The 17,704-nt window shown below is 45.9% G+C and overlaps 1 protein-coding gene across 1 annotated transcript in view; it reads left to right on the plus strand.

Moving 5' to 3' along the window:
- The first annotated feature begins 2,473 nt into the window (after window positions 1-2,473).
- Window positions 2,474-17,704, plus strand: part of PLD1 (phospholipase D1) — a 120,755-nt gene continuing 105,524 nt past the window's right edge. The window contains exon 1 of the mRNA XM_074963566.1: window positions 2,474-2,583. The gene's annotated coding sequence lies outside the window, so the exon portion shown is untranslated. The remainder of the gene's footprint in view (window positions 2,584-17,704) is intronic.

Consider the following 17,704-nt stretch of genomic DNA (forward strand, 5'->3'; position numbering starts at 1 on the left):
ATCCACATTTTAAAAGATCTGAATCTGGCTGTTGCAATGCTAGAAAGTATGACACAGGTCACAAGTGATCCAAAGGAATTCCCTAATTAACATATGTCATATGTCAGTGTCATATCTTCAATGCTATAAAAATGCAATGGGAATTCAATTAAAAAGTGAGTAATCAGTGTGGTATTTCAAGAAAATAAAACACCATTCTATTCCCTATTTGAAGTTATTCAGAACAACAGTACCACTGTATTAAGCTACAAAGCCTACATTAGGTCTTTTTCAGGACTTAACTAGTTTATTGGAATAAATATTAATTTAAACAATGAATTGACAACCTCCGTTGCTCTTTTTTTTTCTCGCAAGTCTCTTGTTGCATTTTTTTGATAGATTTGACACTGGGGGAGGGTCTTTTCTTGACACAGACACATCCCATTTCATTTTCAAAGTTGTCTTGTAAAAGGCTGGCTCTTGGTTTTGGATCCTTCCTGTTCAGCTGGGTAGAATGTGAGAGGAAGAAGACAGCCCTCCAACAAAATAAAACAGAAGGGGGCTTGACTCTCACCCCCATTACACTGGATTTATGCAGTTTAATTCCATTGACTTTAATGGAGTATTATTATAAAACCAATGTGATGGCAACAACCTGGCCCATCATCTTATGCCTGCAGAGGTGCAGTTATTATTACTAAACTCAGACTAGAAACACATAGAGATCCAAATTATGTCCATTGATTTTCATGGGGTTGGACAGGGTCTAAGTCAGGATGGAATTTGGCCCAAAGTGTTTATCTACGAAGTGTGGAAGGGCAGTAAAATGTTGCTGACCACAGCTACTTGTTAATGAAGACAAATCTCCCTGGCTTACTATTTAAATGGGACATCAATAGGACACAGCAGTGCAGATGCTGCAGTAGAAGAGTGGCCATGAAGCAGCTAGATGGATAAGCCACCCCAGCAAAAGCTGACATGCTTGTGACATTGAGTGGAATTGGAATATGGAAAATAAGAATTACAGGGAAGATAAGAAAAACTCTCAGCAAAATTGTAATCACTCAGAGCTCATAGAAGTTTATTAAATCTACGTGCAGCCATCTAAAGCAAAGCGGTGAAAGACATCAGCCTTATTTCCATACCTATGACACCTCCTTGTCTTTCACAGGAATAGAAAAGCAAAGTTAAATTACTGTGAGGAATAATTAGATAATTTTCATTGCTAATTGCTGCTGGCAATGAAGACCTACTGTGGCTAGAATTTGTGCAAAACAAGTTTAGTTACTGATACTCGGACAATATTTCATGATCTTGTGCTCTGATACTCTTGGCTACATGGCTATATTTTCATGGGTATCCCATGCTGTGATGGATATTTATGCGCAGTGTAATTAGCAAGTCAGCTGTAACTAATACATGTGTGCTGTGGCTGCCCACCTGGTAATCCGTCCTGCCACTCTAATCCAATAGAGTTAGTGGTTGCTCCAGATCCCCATGGAACATTACTACAGTTGGGAGCAATGCAAGCTGCATAGCAGGTTACCTCACAGACATCTTTGCAGGAAGCAGGTAGCCCCAGAGCAGCACTCATTGTCTTCAATGGGCTTTGAATTGGGCCTATGGGAGGGGAGTGACCTGGTGAGTTACTTGAGGCAGGTGGGATGGATGGCCAGCGAGTTAGCCAAGTACCAGTAGGCAAAGCTGGAAATACCTTTGTTGTTATATATACCAGCTGTTGAATCCAGAGTTCTTCTATATGACAGAGAGCCTGTTTCAAGAGCCCTAGTCACCAGGAGAGATTTTCAAAGAAGCTTAAGGGAGTTAGGTGTCTAACAAAAGCCCAGCATGGCTATTTACTTCTCTTCTACGCTTTATTTTTTATAGAGCCTACAGTTCCCACATATACCTATGGGGCCATTATTGATACTGCATATACACCATATATGAAATTTACACAGGTTGTTCAGAGGCAAACGTTATAATTTGTATGTAAACTCAGTGTCCCCTCGCTAGACATGTAGATGCACATTTTGTATAATTCATACACTGTGCATTTTCCATACACACACACAAGTGCTATATATACACACTCTCTCCCTATAGTCCGTTTATTGTATATATAAACACATCCAGCCCCACATCCGTCTTTCTGTGGCTGAATCCTGATACGGGAACACTCCCAATTATTGCTCGTAACCAGCTGTTCCATGGAGGCGATTTATTGTTTTACAGACACACAGGCAAGTGATTGTTTCTCGCCTGCTGCGCTGCGTGTGGGACCCCGCACAGAGAGCTGTGCAGAACAGCCGGGCGAGAGAGAAATCCCCACTTCCACGCTCCGCTCACCCTTCTCATGAGACCGCGCCTTGAGAAACTAAAAGCCAAAGGCATCTCTGTTCTTAGAGCTCCCCTACTCTTCTTTCAAGGGCCCGCCCGCACAGTTCAGCCCCAGGGCACAGCTGGAACCTTGTGGCCCCGCCCCAGCCAAGCTACCCTCCGTCCCTGGTGTATGGAGACAGGCGGCGCTCAGTTCAAGCCCGCTCCATGCACAGAGAACTCTGGAGATACCTGCCCACGTACGCAGACCTGCGCTGGGCACAGGTAACCCCCAACTCTTTGGCTAGGGCACACTACATGAACGAGTAAACTACTTGGGATCGGGGGGATTCTGCCTGGCATAAAGTTTCTTCTGCATTTGGGTTTTACTTAGCAGCTTCTCCTGGGAGTTTATTCCAGCCTCTTTTGAGATCTCCCTAGTTTGTTTGTTTCTGAAAAACTTTTGCTCTGTCTTCCCAGTGCTGCTTTCTGCCTGATGCATTTGATCCTGGCTTGTCAGCCTTGCAGTTTCCAGATCACCCTTGTATGTGATGGCAAATTGCTTATGGATGAATAATATGTAAAAGAAATAATCTGCCTTACTTAGAATGTATTGCATCTCTGCAGTCATGCTTCATTGCTACTTTCATAAAGCTCTTTGTGCTATTTCCACTCCGTACTAGACTGTGGTTTGGTTATAGTCTAATTTGATCAGCATAATTTAAACAATCAGGAAGTATTCAATTCCTAATGTAGGAGCTTTGCATATATAACTATAATTTCCCCCCAAAATTTAATTGCTCCCCACCTACCAAAAACCATAAACAAAATAATTATGGCATTGCTCCCCTTTGATTGGGCCTTATATGTATCATTCTCCAAAACTATATTCAACAAATATTTGCTGGCAACTCTAAAAAGTAAGAGGAAAGGAAGCTAATTAGAAAAAATATTATGCAAAATAGATTACTGCTATTACAATTTTAGAATTAATGCAAAATTGCTGAATGTGCTGTAATGTCTTTGAACATTTGGGTACACTAATAGGACAGGGTTTCCCCCAATTTAGCTCTTTTCTTTAGCAATAGTTTGCTGGCTTCATGTTTAAACAGGAAATTTGACTTGTCTTTTAACAGCCAGTTGCAATGTGGTCTATCTTTAGTTTAAAACTACTTGTGTATGATCTGCAAACAGTGCTGTGTGTCTGGAGATCTTGTCCAAACTGTTTTTTTGCACTAAAGAAAATGTAATTTTTCTTGAGATACAGAAAGCATTCAGTTGAGTATTTGACTTTGTAGCCCTTTGCACCCCACTGGTTCACTTGCTAAACAGTGGAGCAATTTGACCAGGGTCCCTTCTTGTTGAATCCAGGTAAGCAGTGTTAGCACTGCAGGCATTTTAGTGAACATTTTCTTGATTATTTGGTATTTTGCCACTGGTAGCGAGTAGCTGGAAGTGTAAAGTCTGGAGAAGTTAATTTATTTTATCTGCCCTTGGATACACGCTTGTAACTCCCACTGAGCCAAATGATGCTCTCAATTACACCTGTGCAACCCCATCCAGTGAGTTGCGTACATGTATCCTCGTCCAAGAGCAGAATTGTGCCTTGCACAGGTTACGATTCAATCCCCTCTGGAGGAGACTTTATCCCTGTAACCAAAATATCTTTGTTTGTATGCTTCTCTGACGCCTATAATTTAGAAATAAAGAAACTTCTTAGGTCTTTTCATTTCTAGTTTGTGTGTTTAGATGCATGAGTGTTGTGGGATTAGATGCATGAGCTTTGAGTTTCCAGTTAGAAAGACATGATCTCCTATTAAATATTACTAGGAATTTCAAATAATGGACCCAATAATAAAATAGACATAAGCTGCTTTACAATGGTACTACAGGAATTTAGGAAACAGGAAGCTCCTTTATTAGATATTGTTCTTACATGCAGTATCCTTGTGAGTCTGATTTCATTGCATATCTGTTTAGATTCGGGCCTTAACTTGAACACATCTTGTGAGTCAGCTGCTTCCTGATATGCAATCTATATAGATCCTCTTTATCCGTAAAGAGTGGTAAGCTTTCAGTGAAGACTTAAAAAAAAAGACCTTGTCATGTAATAGGACCATGGAGCGTTATGGAAGCAAACAAAGAGGTTTGCTATTTGGCTGTATGGATACAGTGATGTTGAGTTTTTAGATTTATTTTTTCATGTTCCCTTGATTTATTCTTAAGAGTCCTAAATCTCATTGCAGTGCAAGTGTACCCCATCAATGGGAATTGCACTCACAGGCATTGAGATTGATTGGGTAGTCATAATGCAGGTAAAATTTCTGTTGACTTCACTGGGAGTTTTGCTTGCTTGCATAGGGACTTCAGGGTTGAGTCTGTTGAGATGTATGTATACTAGCTGAACTGGACTTTAATTAAGGGAGTCTGTACAGCAGCGAACAACTAGAGTGAACCTACCATGTCCCCTCTTTGGCTAAAATCCACTCACCTTTCTGGAGAAGACTCCTTTTTGAACTGCTGAAATAATATCAGGATTGCTTAGAAGAATCTTGCAGATCACAAGTTAAGCATTTGAGCTCACACTAATCCACACTTAAGTCACTTTGACTAGACAACCAAATGCAGTTCTGAATAGAACACAGCCTTGAATCTGACTGACAAAGAGAGCCAGGAAATGTTTGGATAGGAAAAGTGGGGGAGGGGTTTACAAAAGGTAGCTTTGGAATCAGTTCTTTAGGCAAGGTTAATGCAAGTTCAGAGTAAACTCTACTAGTTTGCATAAATATGTGCTCGAAAAGAAGCCAGTAATGACTCCATGATTGTAAGCAATTGCCTGTCCTCCTCTTTATATGAAGTTCAGAACACATCACTGCTCTCATCTGGAAATTCCAGGCCCTAGAATCAAGACCTGTCAATGTGGAGTAGAACCTGATCAAACATGCTGTACTTATGTTGTTCACATGTGCCTGCCGCACTGGACAGCCAGCAAATCTTAAGTAAATGGCCTATCTTCAATTTATCCTGGATAACTGAATATCTGGCGTAATCCTGATCTGTGGGATGACAAAAAGAAAAGTGATCAGAAGCTATTTCATTATTACGGAAATCTTACCATATCAAACAAAGAATCCATCTCTGGGCATGCATTGGGGCTGCTGTATGTTTTAACTGCTTACCTTAAGATCTAATTCTGCTTTGTCTAACCTTTCACACAACTATATGGCTTTAGGTGGAGTTACAAGTGGTAAAATCAGAAGATAAGCTGGCCCTTCTCTTGTGCTTTTATTTATGGATATGGTGATGATGGGCATCTTTAATATTGTGTGTAATAAGAATGAATTGTTGTAGCTATTGATTTATGTTACCATTTATGTTATCATTTCTTGATCTAGCTTTGAAATAATTTGCTGTAAGACTGATAGGATACCAGTTGCCAACTGGTAAGGTGCAAAAGCAGATGAATGTTTTTGCCTTCAGTTTTCCCCTATCAAAGGGCACTGAGTGGATCACCTAAGTAAATGGGCGTTACCAAATGTACACAATCTACAGTGCAGTGCAGTATTTACTTATGTGCCTTGGATAAACACTTGTGCTTGATTATTTCCTTTAGAAAGAAATCCTAGAGAAGGCAGTACATTCTGGTGTGTCTTCTTAGGGTATGCACAGTGCGCCTCAGGTGGCATGTGACCTAGGCATCTTGGTCTGCCACCCAAAGCTGAAATTTTATAAATATTTTTAATTCTCCAATTTTTCCCAGATTCATGGCTAATGGAGTATAAAGATATAAAACACACCCAGTGTGTTATTTTAGGGTCTGTGAAACTGACATGCTGGTAAGTCAAAATATAAATGACTGAATGCAGTTTTTGTTGTTTAATCACTCTTCCCTTCCTCTTTTGTGTGTTCTTGTCCTTTCACAGGGCCTGATCTTGCACCTTTGAAGTCAACGGGGCTGATTCTCAATCTTGTTCACTCACTGTGAAAAATGGGTGCACCTAACCTAGGTGTCAGGGAGCAAAGAATTCTTTTACATGGGCTTTGCACAGGTGTGAATGAGGGCACAAGCAGTGACGATTTAGGCCTAATGTCCGTTTTTTCTTTTACTTCAATAGTAGCAGGACTGGGTCTATAAGCTCCTGTAGGCTTCTGTGTGTGGGGGTGTGCGCACATGCAGAGCTGTAAAATTATTGTTTGAGACTCTGCTCATGACTCTGCTTGCTGACAGATTTTTAAACTTCCTTGAGGGAAAATAATTTTTTTTGAAAGCACCTTATGATGGGGAGGTGACTCTACTTCCTCCTGAGTTTTTTTTATTTATCTCCTTGACCTGGAGGCTCTTTGTTTCAGAACCCAGTGCTGCGTAGGTGTTCACTCCGTTCACCTACTCCTTCTCATGGAGGCTTTCTGATAAAAGGAAAACCCAGAATTATATGATTCTATGAAAATTGCTGTATTTGCCTAACTGGATGTAGGGTGATCAGATGTCCCGATGTTATAGGGACAGTCCCAATATTCAGGGCTTTGTCCTATATCGGCACCTATTACCTCCTGTCCCAATTTTTCACACTTGCTATCTGGTCACTCTAGCTGGATGGCATTCCCTCACTCTCCTCTTCGCAACTTGGGAGGTTTTTAGAAAGGTCTTCAGGAGCTGGCTGGGATTCAGTGCTATTTCCTGAGCTCACTCTGGGTCTCTTCAGTGGTTTTTGAAAATAAATACATGTAACAGTGCTGCTTTGTCAGCACAGCTTGTGTTTCTCTTTGAGCAGACGTGCTTTTGGGGGGCTCATTTAATCCCCTTTTTCTGCTGCAGTCACTCCTGTGTATGATTCCTGAAAAGAAGTTGATGCTAAAAAGTGCTGTTGTGGAGCAAAATTAATGCTCACTGTTAGGGGGCTTATTCCTTCACCCACTTACTTCCCTGGTCCTTCTCGCATGAACAGAGAGCAACAGTACCCGAAGTCCAAAGGTGCAAACTATTCGATGTTTATTGGGATGAACTTCCAGCAAGCGTGATTCCAGTTTCCTTCCTTAGTATCCTCCTTCCCAGCTCTGACACCACAGAGCCTTACACCTGTGTCCCTGTTCCCATTCCTGCCCTTAGCAAAACATGATTCCAATTTCCCCATTCCCATTCCCTGTTCCCATTTCCCCCTTTAGCAAAACATGATTCCAATTTCCTTACCCCCATTCCCTGTTCCCATTTCCCCCTTTAGCAAAACATGATTCCAATTTCCTTACCCCCATTCCCTGTTCCCATTTCCCACACCCACCCACTCACTTCCTGATTGACTGCAGATTATATAGTAAAACTTGAGTTCTGCTTAGCTATACCTTAACCAATCATTTTCCTGAAATTTAACTAACCAATCCTAACATGATTATGTAACCAATTATATCCCACCACCTTAATTAGTTTACACCCAGCAAAATTAATGATACAGCAGACAGGAACAATCACAGAACCAGACAGAGATTATACAGACAAACAATAGCAAAGTGGGAACTATGATGACAAAACAATACAGAAGTGAGGATTTCACATCCCAGCTATTGATAAGTGAGTTCTTGCCAGACAGGATGCTATCAAACTAAGTTTCCTTTTATATTTTCTAGGCACTTCCTTTTCTCTGGAGGTGACAGGCATTATCAGGACAGGATTGTACTCCTAACAGCCCAATTGCACCTTCTTTCAATGTGACTAGTTTGGAATGTGAGGATGTGACCATTCACTTCCCAGCTTATGGCTGCCTCTGCTGCTTAGCCAAAGGCCTTAGCCTAAGCACAGGGCCTCAGACTGTCATAGTAAGAGAAGGACCTTACACTGTCAGACAGTGATTTTGATTCTTTCTTTTATACCTCTAGAACTAGCCAAGTGATAAGAATACACCTAAATTCTTAAAGTACAGGCCTTTGCAGACGGGCCTGAATATCTATATCCTAACACTCACCTTTCTTCTTCTCTTCCTAGCAGCTTGGTGCTGCTAACGTGGCAAGGGTTGCCAGGCATCCAGTTTTTGACCGGAATGCCCGGTCGAAAAGGGACCCTGGCTGCTCCGGTCAGCAGTGCTGACCGGGCCGTTAAAAGTCCGGTCGGCAGCGCAGTGGAGCTAAGGCAGGCTCCCTATCTGCCCTAGCTTCACGCAGCTCCTGGAAGCAGCCGGCATGTCCGGTTTCTAGGCGCAGGGGCGGGCAGGGGGGTCCACGCGCTGCCCCCACCCCAAGGGTCAGCTCCGTAGCTCCCAATGGCCAGGAACCACGGCCAATGGGAGCAGCAGGGGCACCGCCAGAGCCACCTGGCCGTGCCTTTGCCTCGGGGCCAGACATGCCGGCTGCTTCCGGGAGCAGCACGGAGGCAGGGCAGGAAGGGAGCCTGCCTTACCCTTGCTGCACTGCCAACCAGGAACCGCCTGAGGTAAGCGCCTCCTGGCTGGAGCCTGCACCCCAACTCCCCTGCCCCAGGTCAGAACCCCCTCCTGCACTCTAACTCCCTCCTGGAGTCCACATCCTGAACCCCCTCTCGTACCCCAACGCCCAGCCCTGAGCCCGCTCCTGCATCCCAAACCCCTCATCCCCAGTCCCCCCGCCAGAGCTCTCACCCCCTCTAGCACCCCAACCCAACCTGCTGCCCCAGCCCTGAGCCCCCTCCCGCACCCTGAACCCCTCATTTCTGGCCCCACTCTGGAGCCTGCACCCCCAGCTGGAGTCCTCCCGCCCTCCCGCACCCCCTACCCCAGCCCAGTGAAAGTGAATGGGGGTGGGGGAGAGCGAGAGACAGAGGGAGGGGGGCTGGAGTAGTGTGGGCAGGGCCTCAGAGAAGGGGTGAGGCCGTGGGGCAAGGGTGTTTGGTTTTGTGCAGTTAGAAAATTGGCAACCCTAGGAGGGTTGCATGTGCCTAAGTGACAGCATAGAGGTGTAGCATTAATCTGCTAAGCCCAGGGGGCATAGTGCAGATCCCCAGACTAATGTGACCGTGGCCCTACTGTGAGGTCCCTACACTACAGTGAAACTGTGTTAGCCAGAACTGTTTTTAAAGATGGTTTCCCCCAAAAGGTGCTAATATTGTTTATCTGACCTGTTTTGGTAGGGACCTAAGCTACAGAGGTTAGCCCAAAAGAACCTAACATAGCTAGACCTGGAGGACAGAGATACCATGGTACCAACTTTATGGGAAGAATCCTGTTTTAAAACTCTTCTGGCTACCATGATTCCCCTGTAGATGAAGCTGGGCCACTCATGACTGCCCAGTATGGTGAATTGGTTTCTCAGCACAGCCCCTGCCACTAAAAGCCACAGGAATAGTCCCTACTTTCACTAGCTATGGGACACAGTTTAAGCATAGGTTTCAGAGTAACAGCCATGTTAGTCTGTATTCGCAAAAAGAAAAGGAGTACTTGTGGCACCTTAGGGACTAACCAATTTATTTGAGCATAAGCTTTCGTGAGCTACAGCTCACTTCATCGGATGCAACAGTTTAAGCATAGCTATTGCAAAATTGGTTTGTAACAGGGTTGTGGTGTTGCTGTCCAGACTTCTCCAAATCAGGGTGTGAAAACTGTGTTCCAGACTGGGCTGGATTGGGCTCGTTTACCCAGGCCCGTTGCACTGCTGTTACCAATCTGGGACCATACTAACTCTACCAAGAGCTATCGACATGTGCAAAGCTCGTGTATAAGCTCATAAGCAGAGAATAAGTGGAGCAGATGCAGGTAGCACCAAGGCTCACAGGGAAAGCCTGGAAAAAAAAGAAAAATGCATCAAAATTTGTGCAAAAGCAATGCACAACTACAAAGCAGAGGAGATAAAATGTAAAAGAAGACCCGTGGGTATTATGGAGAAAAAACATGACAATGGAAAATGTCCCAAATATGGGATCATGTGCAATAATTGTGGCAAGAGAAATCATTATGCCAAAGCTTGCAGACAAGAAAAAATAAAGAAGCAAAATGTGCCGTATTGAGGAAGCAAACAATTGAAAATAAACAAAGAAACCTAAAACCCTACTAAAACAAGACACTCCACTCCACATGCTTCTCCCCTGGGGAAAGGATGAGAGAACAAACAACAAACAACAGATGTGTAATCATATTGATTACACCACTACTGGAAGGCACTCTGATACTACAAGTGAGGAGTGTGGTATTTGAATAGAATAAATGAGAACAGAAATTCTTTCAAGGATACATCGGAGCCATTCTGGAATAGAAGACCATAGCTGGAAAGGCAGGGATGCCATAATACTAGTCAAACATGACCAAGGATATCACAGAACTGCTGAGCAGTTGTGATACCTATGGGAAATGAAGGTCAAGCAGCAAAAAGAGAAATGAAACTACACAATATTCCCAACAGACATTGGAGCAAAGTAGGAATGGACCCTTTCGCTGCAAACCACACAAACTTGTACTTCTGGGAAGTAGATGAGCTGTCAGACACTACCTCAGTGACCATCATAGACAAAGCAGTGAAGCATTTCAGCAGGCTTGGTATCCTAAACTGTGTAGTGTAACACAACAGACGCCAGTTCATTTGCAGTGAGTTTGTGCACATTACCCAGGAATGAGAATTCAGTCATATCACATCATGACCATGCCACAGCTGGTCAAGAGGCAAAGCCAAATTGGCAGTTAAATTGCTGAGGCTCTATTAAAGTAAGCCTCAAAATCAGAGAAAATACATGGCATTCTTGAATGGAGAAAGTCTCCGGCAGAAGGTATGGCTACCAAGCAGCCTGGTACAATGCTTGATGTTAAGAAGCACACTTACCTTGGTGCCCCAGCATTATTACAACTAGAAGTGGTGGAAGGAGTAACAGACAAAAAAAGGAAGAGAGACGCAAAGGCAAAGCCTATTACACTTGACTAGCTACAACCAGGAGACCCTGTTAAGATCCAACTGTTTCCTCGGAACAAATCATGCACCTGGAAGCAAACTACATCTGTTGAACAGACAAATCCTTGTTCACGTTACGTAGCAGGGGAAGGGTTTATATGACACCAAAACCAGAAGTACATTCATCCACTGTGAACATAAGACAAAACCAGGAAGTGGAGAATGGTGAAATATGCACTCCACTGAGACTAGCGCAGCAGGACATGGAAGAAAACACAGGCTGACAAGCCATCTATAGATATTGGAACAGACTCTCAAAACACACTCCCACCAGAAGAGCCAAGTGCAAGAGAATCTCCTGTTATCATAAGAGAAACTCTCACTCCCTCCAGCATCCAACCATCTGCAAGGTAGATGCATAACTTTGTATAATACTAAGGCAGGAAAGAACAACCATCTGAAACGCTGAGGAAAATACCTTAGTTGCAAAAAAGTTAAGTTAGGTAAGTTAAAAGAATTGATTTGTTATATATATGATGATATAGACTTTAAGGGAGTTTAATAGAATGTTAAATATGTAAGCAGGTTATGGTGTTCACATTTAATTTTGCTATCTGAAATGAATGTGACAAAAGGGATGTTATAATAAATAGCTTCCTGATTGGGAGCGCTATGGTGTGATTATGTAAAAGAATTTATTGAACACTACTTACAGGAAGTGTAAAAAAAATCCAGCCTGGGTTCTATTAAATAGTTTTTGTGGGACCAGAGGGGAGATCATTTGAATCCTCATTCCCATCCCATCCCAATCGTCCCTCCAGCCTGCCCTGTCTCCAGCTCTCACCTAAAATGAACTACCCAGAGAGACGTCTATAGGGGATGGTGTTGTGAAGGCAGCAGAGCTGCCATTCCACAGAGAATCCCCGCTCTGTGCAGATCCCACTGGTTTGGTGCAGAGGTTGGGCAAATCACAAATGGAAAAATGTCAACTAGAGTCTTATCCATTCTGTGGGCGCAATCCTTCAAACATGTATTGCTGGGCATAGCGCTTACTACCATGAGCAGTGCCATTGTAGTTGATTGTAACAATTCCAATTAGAAAGCACTTCACCTGGAAGTTTTTGCAGGATAGGGAGCATTGTCAGTAATTCTGTAGCCTGAGATTTTCAGAACTGGATTTGGATGTCTAATTCCCCCTAAAATTAATACAGTATTTCCATTAAAATTGAGGGGAAATTCACTTCCAGATTCCTATGGCAGCTTTAAATTCTCTGCCACAGAATATTTTTTTCACTTCTAAGATTCTTAAGATTTCTTTTTAAGTCCTCAGCTCTAGTAACCCCCAGTATGGACTAAATCTTTGGGAAATTTTAAAAACTTAGCAGTGGAGCTTGTATTTTAAAAACACATTACTATAAATATTTATATTTTTCATAGAAACCTGCAGGATTTGAGAGAGAGAGAGAGACTACAGAGCAGAGTGGGTACGCGTGGTGGGGTTGTTTGCAGAGTCCCTGTGCATAGACCCTCCATGGCCTGCTCACTCTTGGCATTGGACCTAAAGTGCCTTAGCCATCCTTGGAGAGAGGCAGCCTTTGACAAATGAGAGTTCAGCGAAAGGGGGGGAGAATATTTAAAATTATCTTTGTGTGATTTGGGGCTAACTTAAAGGTGGGACGGGGAGGAGGAAGTCTGTACAGGAATCTGCAAAGGCACAATATATAAGTTTGGTGGGGCTTCATTTTCAAGACATTTCAGGGAAATCCTGCAATATTTGTAGTTTCCAGCCAAATCACCTTGGGCCAGAATCTTGAGCCCTTACTCATGCTGGTGAGCCATTATTCATGTGAGAAGTCCCAAAGCTTAAGTGTAACATCCACAGATCCTGGCCGTCGGCAGGCAGGATTGTACCTGGGACCTTTTAGTGCAGGGGTGGGCAAACTTTTTGGCCCAAGGGACACATTGGGGTGCGAAACTGTATGGAGGGCTGGGTAGAGAAGGCTGTACCTCCCCAAACAGTCTGGCCCCCACCCCCATCCTCCCCTTCCCACTTCCCGCCCCCTGTCTGCCCCCCTCAGAACCCCTGCCCCCTGACTACCCTCCCCAGGACCCCGCCCCCTATCCAACCCCCCCTGTTCCCTGTCCCCTGACTGCCCCCCCCCCGACCCCTATCCACACCCACACTCCTGACAGCCTCCCCGGGACCCCACCTCCTATCCAACCCCCCCTGCTTCCTGTCCCTGGACTGCCCCGGTCCCTATCCACACCCCTGCCCCCTGACAGGCCCCCCGGAACTCCCACGCCCTATTCAACCCCCCCATCCCCTGACTTCCGCCCACAGAACCTCCGCCCCATCCAACCGTTCCCTGTCCCCTGACTGCCCCCTGGGACCCCCTACCCCTTATCCAACCCCCGCTGCCACCGCCCCCTTACCATGCCGCCCAGAGCAGCAGGAGCTCGCAGCCCCGCCGCCCAGATGGAGCCAGGTGTGCGACCTGTGTGGCAGCATGGCTGCAGGGGAGGGGGACAGCAGGAGAGGGACCAGGGGCTAGGCTCCCCAGCCAGTAGCTCAAGGGCCAGGCAGGACGGTCCCTCAGGCTGGATGTGACCCGCGGGCTGTAGTTTGCCCACCTCTGTTTTAGTGCATGAGTCTCTACTGCATGAGCTAAGAGCCATAGGCCTCTTAACTAAGGCTGTAGAGCAAACTCATTAATCTCTCTCTCTCTCTCTACGTGGTCTTGGTACCATTAGATGGGACAGAGCACCACACCCAGGAGGTGTGTGGGTTACACAAGTACTTGTGAGGGTGAGGAAGGGGTCTGTGATCTGGCCCTTTTGTTAACTTTTGGATAGCTCTATAGGCTAGAGGAAGGATGATACAGTGGTTAGGATACTAGTCTGAGACTTGGGAGATGTGGGTTCAGTTCCCCACTCTGCCACAGGCTTGCTGTGTGACCTTGGGCAAGTTACTTAATGTCTCTGTGCCTCAGTTCCCCGTCTATAAATTGGGGATTATAGCACTTCCCTACCTCACAGGAATGCTGTGCGGCTGAATATATGAAAAATTAGGAGGGGCTCAGATACTGTGGTAATGGGAAGGTGTGTAAGGATCTGAGATAGATCTTCTAACTCCACTCAAACGCATTGCTGCTGTTACTTTATTATCCTACTGACACCCTTACAATCAGCTTAATAATATGCTTTTTGATTAAGCATCTTATGTCTAAGAGGAGGGAGCTAAAATAGGCTCCTGTCATCTTGCCTTCTACAAACTACAGAGCTTGTACTTCTCTAGAGTTGCCTAAATTGCAGCAGAAAAGCTCCTGTTGCTTGTTGAGCTATGCTTTATCTTTGGACATATGCTGTGCCCAGGAGTGAAAGTAACTTAAAGGACTTACGGTATGCTGGAGTCCTGAGTGCGGGCATGGCCTCAACCAGAAGAGGCAATTTAAAGGCCCCGGGGCTCTGGCTGGGATTTAAAGGGCCTGTTGCTCCAGTCACTGCGGGGAGCCCCCGCCTGAGCCCTGCTGCCAGAGCGCCGGTGGTGCTTTAAAGGGCCTTGGGCTCCCCACAGCGGCTGGAGCCCCGGGCCCTTTAAATCCCTGCCGGAGCCCTGCCACCACTACCCGTAGTGGCGGCAGGACTCTGGTGGCACTTTAAAGGGCCCAGGGCTCCCGCAGTGGCAGGAGCACTGCTCTGGCAGCTGGGCTCCGGCGGTGCTTTAAAGGGCCCAGGGCTCCCCGCAGTGGCAGGAGCACCGGGCCCTTTAAATCACCACCGGGGAAGCCAGTCCGGCCTGGCACTGCATACTGGCTGTTGCCGGTATGCCGTACCAGACTGTACCAGCTTACTTTCACCTCTGACTGTGCCCCTCCCCAGACCTGAAGGCTTGTTTGGTAACGTGGTCCTGTGTTTTCCAAAGGGATTAGTTTTGTCCTTTTCGTTTGATGGTGATTGGTTACCTCTGTTGCTACAGCATAGAATGTGAATAAGGAAACAACCAGATGGTGGCATCCAGGTTTTTATGTAATGATGCAAATGTGAGCTGATTGCCAAGGACAATCTTTTCTCTTCCCCACCCAAAGGCAAATTAGGCATGAGAAAATAATGATAAGGGAACTACCTGGAGTAAACCTTCAGCAGCAAATGCAGTTTCTTTGCCTTGTGCTTATCTCCTGGATAGCTCATTGTGGTTCTCAGCTGCAGCCCGCAGTGTAGCAGAGAGCAGTGTTGGGGACACAATACCTTTGGGGGAGATCAGGGAAGAACTGTGCCTCAGGCCTGCTTGCGCACCCATTGCCACCATGAAAAGCCGCTCAAAATCAAGCCCAAAGTCTTTGGCTTTCATAAGTGTTCTTACGAAAAGGGTATTTAAAATTCTTTTCAATGCCAGTTTGCCATGTGGTGTTGGATATATTTAAAATATAATTAGGAAAGGAGCAGAACCAAGTGGAGTTCCTCCCTTGCTTTGAACAGCGTACACACACTGTACACATCTTTATTATAGCTAGTTGTAACATGTTGTGTTTTTTCTGAAGAAAATAAAGAAAATTTTGTCAAAATTTCTCATGGAAAAAATTCAACTTTTTGGCAAAAAATCAAAAATCATTATACTTTGGCCAACCATAAATGTTTCAATTATGAAATGCTGCTGTGGGGTCTCATGGGAGTTGTAGTTCGAGTGCCTCATGCTCCCATTCTCTTCTATGTGCTGCACTCTCTGGTTGGAGTGCATCTCTCAGTCTCCCCTCATGGTGAGGGGAAAATTTGGTGCATCATGGGAAATGTAGTCTTGCTGGGAGTCCCACTGATAGAGCAGAGTGGGGACATGAGAAAATCAAACTTCATTTCCCATGAGGCACCTTGGCAGGATAACCAAATTGAGATATTTTGATATTTGGATGCTTGCTTTTTCTATGAAAAAATGAAATGTTCTGTGGAAGGCAGACACTTTTCATGAAAAATGTAGTTTAGTCAAAAACTCAGTTCCACTGAAAAATAGTTTTGATGGAAATATTTTGATCACCCATACACTTCATACAGTGAAATGTTGCCCTCTACCACAAGTTAGAGTGGCATCCAGAGTGCTCTAACATGGGCGAGGGCAGAAAATCAGGCAGCCATAATTGCTTGTTGGTTTTTAGATTCTTCTCTTTCCTGAGCTGCCCTGGTGGCTGCATGGAGGAGGGGAGCCATGCCATCTTTTGCTTGGTGTTCCCCTCGGTTCAGGTAGAGCAATTGAGTGCCTCTCCTGCTCTCTCTTGGGTTTCTACCGCCATGCAGGTAAGCAGACAATAGAACAACCAGAGTCCCTCTCTCCTGCAGTGCAGCACTGGGAGACTCGTAGGGCTCCTGGTTCATAACAGAGCTGTTCCTGAGGCATTTCTGGAGGCGGTTCCTCTGCTCTGTCCCCAATAGGGCTGATTCAAACACTTTCCCTTTTAAAATATCCAAGTGAGGCTCAGGAGACACATTTTCTGTTCATAGTCAAGAACAAATTGACTTCTTAGCACAGCCTGCTGCCCAAGCACAGTGGTTCTCAATGAGGGGTATGAGTACCTTTGGGGGTATACAGAGGTCTTCCAGGGCAGGGGTTCTCAACCTTTTTCTTTCTGAGGCCCCCCCCCCAACATGCTATAAAAACTCCAGGGCCCAGCAGGAGAGGGGGGACTCAGGGCTCTGGGCTGGCGGGAGCTCAGGCATAGGTGTAGTTTGACTTCTATTTTGGGTGGGCAGGGGCCAGCGGGGCTCAAGCCAGCTCCGCACGGCGGGTCCGGGGAGAGAGTGTCACCTTCACCCCCTGACTCACCTCAGCAGGCCACCCGCCTGTCTGGGTTTGGGGAGAGGGTTGCAACTAAAAATTATAATTTAAAGGTGTGGGGGCTCAGCTCAAAAAGTTTGAAAACAACTCAGGGTGCAGGGAGAAGGGTAGCTAGGGGCTGTGTGTGGGCAAGGGGGTAGCTCAGGATGCAGGGAGGGGGTACCTAGGGGCTGTGTGCCAGGAGGGCTCCCCGCGGTCCCTGTTCCTCAAGGGCTCTGCCAGCCATGGAGCCGGGTCCCCCTCACCCAGATGGCTCTTACCGGCTGTGTGAGCAAAGGGGGCTGGGAGCTGAGGAGCAGCTTCAACCCCCTGCAGCAGCAGGAGACGAGGGAATGCCGTGGCTGCCTGCTCCATGGCACCAGCCAAAGCAGCAGCTGTCCCACACAGCCTGGCTCTGGCTTCCCGCCTCTGACCGGGGGCGGGGAGTGAAGGAGGTGGGGGGAGGGGTATGGAGCTGCCCTGGGACTGCCCTGCTTTTGCACTGTAGTTTTTTTGGGGGGGGGCAACACCCCTGTGTTTCCCCCAACTCTGCTCATGGGCTCAGGGCTTCTGCCCTGTGGGGAGCACTGGGGCTTGGAGCTCCAGAATTCAGCCCTGCTGCTCCCGGCTTCAGCCCCATGGGCGCCACTGGGGATCAGGGCTTCAACTTCACAGTCCCTGGCTTCAGCCCAGCGGGAGGTGCTGGGGGTGGGGCTCAGGGTTTTAGCTGCAGGGTCCCTGAAAGGGTTTGTGGACCCTAGGGGGCTGCGG

The sequence above is a fragment of the Natator depressus genome, chromosome 9 (genome assembly GCF_965152275.1).
Source record: "Natator depressus isolate rNatDep1 chromosome 9, rNatDep2.hap1, whole genome shotgun sequence".
NCBI lineage: Eukaryota > Metazoa > Chordata > Testudines > Cheloniidae > Natator > Natator depressus.